Consider the following 5451-nt stretch of genomic DNA (forward strand, 5'->3'; position numbering starts at 1 on the left):
TAATTCAGAGTTTTCCATATGGTCATAAGCTCTAAAAGCTCTAAATGTGCTGAACGTAGTCTGCTCGGCCACAAACCGTTCACCGTTCTGCCCTCCTGGGTGGCACCCCAGCCTGTTAGGGACGCATCTGTCGTCACGACTTTCCGCAACATCACCGTCCCCAAAGGGGTTCCCTGTGCGTAAAAGCCCGCGCTCCTCCAGTGGTGCAGAGCTGCCGTGCAGGCGCGCGTCACTGTTACAGAGCGGCAGAGATCGCGTAACGGGCTGAAATGTAGTGACAAAACCCATTTCATGAACGCCCTCATTCTCAGAAGTCCCAGAGGCAAAACCTGGATAGATGAAGCCATTAGACCCTGCAGTCTGAGACGTGCGATATTGCACTTTCGCTCCCTCTCTGAACTGTGACACACAGTTCATTAGAGAGCGAACACGCTCTTGAGAGAGACGCGCTCGCATGGAGACTGAGCTCAGCTCCAAGCCCAGGAAAATCACACTCTGACTGGGTGTAAGGTTGCTTTTGTTCAAATTCACCCTGAACCCGAGAGATGTGATGTGAGTGAGCACACGACGGGTGTCCTGCAGTACTTTCATCTTCGATTCGACTATGATGAGCCAATCGTCTAAGTATGTCAAAATCCGCAGACCTGACATTCTCAGAGGAGCTAAGCCTGCCTCCACACACAGAGAAAAAGTCCTTGGGCTTAGGGCGAGCCCAAACGGGAGGACTGTGAATTCGTAACATATGCCTTGATAGGCGAAACGAAGAAACTTCCTGTGTGGCGGATAAATGCTTATGTGGAAAAAAGCATCTTTCAGATCGACTGATGTGAACAAATCGTTCTGTTTTATGGCGCGGGTCAGAGTGCCGTGGGTTAAAATTCTGAAATTGTATTTCCTCAAATGTTTGTTCAACACTCTTAGGTCCAAAATGGGGCGGAGAGAACCGTCCTTCTTTGGAACCAGGAAATAACGAGAATAAAATCCTTGATTTATCAGATTGGGGGGCACCACCTGAATCGCTCCCTTTAATAGAAGGGAAGAGATTTCCTCGTTCAAAATGTGAGCGGCGCTCTCCTTCGTGTAAATCTCCCCGTTTGCTTGAGATAATAGATCTGTGTGGAGGGGGAGGCGCCATGGCTGGGCAAATAACAGAGGAATTATCTCTGCCAGCCACGGTGCTTTGGGCCACCTGGGTGCTATCAGAATGAGAGACAGGCCCTTCTCTCTCACCCTGGCCAATGTTGGAGTTATAAGGCACAGGGGAGGAAAAGCATACAGCAGCACTTTGGGCCATGGGTGGGCCAGTGTGTCGACCCTGAGGGGTTCGTCCACGTCCTTTAGCGAGAAGAACATAGGACAATGGCTGTTTTCGCGTGAGGCGAATAGATCTACGGTTGCCTGTCCGAATCTCATCCATATCAAGCCCACTATCTGAGGGTGAAGGCGCCAATCTCCGTAGAGTGGGTTCCCCCTCGATAGAAGGTCCGCGCCTCTGTTCAGACCTTTAGCGAGAAGAACATAGGACAATGGCTGTTTTCGCGCGAGGCGAATAGATCTACGGTTGCCTGTCCGAATCTCATCCATATCAAGCCCACTATCTGAGGGTGGAGGCGCCAATCTCCGTAGAGTGGATTCTCCCTCGATAGAAGGTCCGCGCCTCTGTTCAGAATGCCCGGAACATGAGTCGCGCGTAACGACAGGAAAAACCGCCTGCTCCACACTAAAAGCTTGTGAGCTAGAGAGTGAAGTTTCGATGAGCGCAAACCGCCCTGGCGATTGATATATGCTACCGCTGAGGTATTGTCGCAGCGTACGAGCACATGATGCCCCTGCAGGCGAGGTAGAAAATAATTCAGAGTTTTCCATATGGTCATAAGCTCTAAATAATTTATGTGTGCTGAACGTAGTCTGCTCGGCCACAAACCGTTCACCGTTCTGCCCTCCTGGGTCTCCCTCACTGAACTGTGACACACAGTTCATTAGAGAGCGAACGCGCTCTTGAGAGAGATACGCTCGCATGGAGACTGAGCTCAGCTCCAAGCCCAGGAAAATCACACTCTGACTGGGTGTAAGGTTGCTTTTGTTCAAATTCACCCTGAACCCGAGAGATGTGATGTGAGTGAGCACACGACGGGTGTCCTGCAGTACTTTCACCTTCGATTCGGCTATGATGAGCCAATCATCTATGTATGTCAAAATCCGCAGACCTGACATTCTCAGGGGAGCTAAGCCTGCCTCCACACACATAGAAAAAGTCATTGGGCTTAGGGCGAGCCCAAACGGGAGGACTGTGAATTCGTAACACATGCCATGATAGGCGAAACTAAGAAACTTCCTGTGTGGCGGATAAATGCTTATGTGGAAAAAAACATCTTTCAGATCGACCGATGTGAACCAGTCGTTCTGTTTTATGGCGCGGGTCAGAGTGCCGTGGGTTAACATTCTGAAATTGTATTTCCTCAAATGTTTGTTCAACACTCTTAGGTCCAAAATGGGGCGGAGAGTACCGTCCTTTGGAACCATAAAAATAACGAGAATAAAATCCTTGATTTATCAGATTGGGGGGCACCACCTGAATCGCTCCCTTTAATAGAAGGGAAGAGATTTCCACGTTCAGAATGTGAGCGGCGCTCTCCTCCGTGTGAGAGGAAAGAACGCCGTTGAAATGCGGGGGTTTTATTACAAACTGCAGTCTGTAGCCCTGCATTACAGTTCGCATCACCCACTCGGGAGCCGAAACAGTCTGCCAGGCCGACTCGTAACTCGCGAGTGTCCCCACCAGAGCCGGGGAAGCGCTGGCATTCTCGCGTGCACCCAGTTGGCTCATTTGTGATGCAATAGCGCCCTCTAGTGGTCAGACTAGGGGCGACATGCAGGGGTTCAGAGAGATGTTCTCTCTCTGCAGAGAGATGTACTCTCCCTGAAACGAATTCATATGATTCGTTTGTTTTATTGTGTTCTTTGTGTTTTTTGTGTTGGGGAACACAGGGGCCGAAGCCTTTATTAACTGGGTGAGGGGAACAAAGTATGTGCCGTGTGGTGACACTGCTTGTGAACTTTTCCTCACAACAGACCCCCTGAACGTGGGGGGAGAGCACACAACGTCCACTGAACGCATGGGCCAGGCAGCCACGAGAATGGGGCGGTCGCCCTCTCCATGAGAAAGCCTCCGTCTTTTGGACAGGGGCTCGGGGGCAAAAAGGGAGTCCGAAGAGCTTATGGCTTGAGAACGTAGACTCGGCGGCCCCAACGGTCGAACATCAGGCCGGCTGCTTGCGTTTCGAGTCGGAGGGGGTTGAGTTAGAGGGTTTTCTGGCCACGGCGGGAGTATTTTTAACCCAGGGCTTTGCAGAGGGTGGGTTACTCTGCTGTGGGTGGGGAGGTTTGTTGCGGGGCCTTTCCTTGCTCTGATGGAAGTTTCGTCCCATGACAGGAGGGTTAGGCAAATGCGCAGGGGGCACTTGGCGTGCGACCGCCTTCCTAGGAAGGCATAACTTGAAGGCCTCGACCTCCTTCTTCTTGTCGTCGTAACATTGCTGCATCAATCTGACGGCGGGACCAAAGAGAGCCCGGCCGGGCTCAACCGGAGCGCCCGCGATGCGCCTCTTCTCACTGTCGGGGAGGCCTGACAGGTTAAGCCAGAGGGCGCGCTCTCCCACCAGAGAAAGTGCCAAGGAGCGCCCGCAGGCTTGGACGGCCTGACGGGCATTGCGGAGTACGAGGTCATTGACAGTGACGATCTCCTTCCACAAGGTTGGAGAGGGAGCTCCTTTGTCCAGCTGCTGCCCTAAATCGTCCAAAATCTCCGCTTGGTAAGCGGAGAGGAGAGATGAAACGTTTAGGGCCCTGACAGCCAAGGCCGAGGATTTGTAAGCGGCCTGGTGAATTGAGGCAGAAAAACGGTCCATTTTATTGGGCAAAACCAGCTTCAGGGGAGCGAGCAGCCCGCCGTGGATGGGGTTAAGGTGCCTGGCGATAGAGGGCTCGATGGCAGGGGGATCACCCATGCCGAGAGCTCCCATATCCTTCACTTCGAGGCCCGTGAGACCGTGTTTAAGATCGAGCGGATTGCCCCAATTGTGTCTCATGTGCTTAGCGCATGCTGGGAGGATGGGAAAGAGATGTTTCCTCGGGCCGGGAGGCGGGTTTCCTCGGGCCGGGAGGCAGACCCAGCAATTTCCCGTCGTAAATGTCCCTTTCCTGGTTGGTGGCACTCTGCGGAGCCGGCCACTCAATGTTGAGGCGAGCGGCCGCTCATTCACACACGTCCAGGAGGATAGACTGGGTTAAAGCAGCGGGGGCGTTAGCCAGGGGAACGCTAGAGGGCGGGATGGCCTCCTCATCCTCCGAGACCCCGAGAAGGCCCGCATCGTCATCGTCGCCGGAACCAGCCGGTTTGTCGGCAAACGGGAGGTTACCCGCGAAGATGTCCTCTTCGGGAAAAACAGGATTAGGCTGGTTGAGAGACGTTGCGCCCCGGGAGGCCCCCGGTAGCGTGTCGTCATCACCGTGTCCCCCATCCGAGTCCGAAAGGCCGAGCTCGATGCACTGGGTCGCGGCAACTTTGAGACAGCGCCAAAGGAGCTTTTTAGGCAATGTGAGGCAATGGCTGCTGTTTTCCGGGTTCTCCAAAGCCTCTTCAGCGTGCTTGAGGCCCAAGCAGACCACGCAGAAGGGGTGCGGATCCTTAGTGGCGATCAGCGCGCCACACGCTGCCAGGCAGGCCCGTGATGTGCAGCCCCCGAGAGAAGTAGGTTTAGAGAGCGGCATGCCGGCAAAAAACTGAGTAAAATCCGTGGCAGGCAGCTGTGGAAAAGGGGAGCAGGTGAAAATAATATCAGAGCGTGGGCGGCTCAGGATGCAAAAATAGCTTTTTCTGGGCTGAATAAAAGACTGTCACGTCTGGCGGAGGCTGATCTTGACGATATGTCCTCCTGAAGTCACGAAAAGTGAGCAGTGATAAATCCAACCCGAGCTGTGAGGTGCAGATTGTGAGAAGCGAATGACAACTGGAGAATAGCGTCGCGTGCAGGCCTTATATGCTCTCAGGTAAGGGGATGGGGCCTTACCTGGCACTGGCTGCGCGCTTCTGTCTGTCTAGCCAGACTTGGTGCAATTGGATGCTTCTGCAGAGGTCAGGTATGGATGCCCTTCCCATAGGTGGATCTCGAACACAAGATGATGAAAGAGAACCCCAAAAGCGATAAGATTCTTTCCATAGCAATAACAGACGGGTGAAATATCACTGTAGGAATATCTGTATTAGCTATACAACAATATGTTGCCTTAAAGGGGTCATATGATGCTGCTAAAAAGAACAGTATTTTGTGTATTTGGTGTTCAGGGGATAAAGTGAGGAACAGCGGGAGGGTTAGAGTGAGGCGCGGGCTTGAGAACGGCGCGGCCGGCGATTTCGACAAAGGAGCGTCCGGAAGGACATGTGACGACTCC

This window comes from Sinocyclocheilus anshuiensis, unplaced genomic scaffold (genome assembly GCF_001515605.1).
Source record: "Sinocyclocheilus anshuiensis isolate Anshui unplaced genomic scaffold, SAMN03320099.WGS_v1.1 scaffold697, whole genome shotgun sequence".
In the NCBI taxonomy this organism is placed as follows: Eukaryota; Metazoa; Chordata; class Actinopteri; order Cypriniformes; family Cyprinidae; genus Sinocyclocheilus; species Sinocyclocheilus anshuiensis.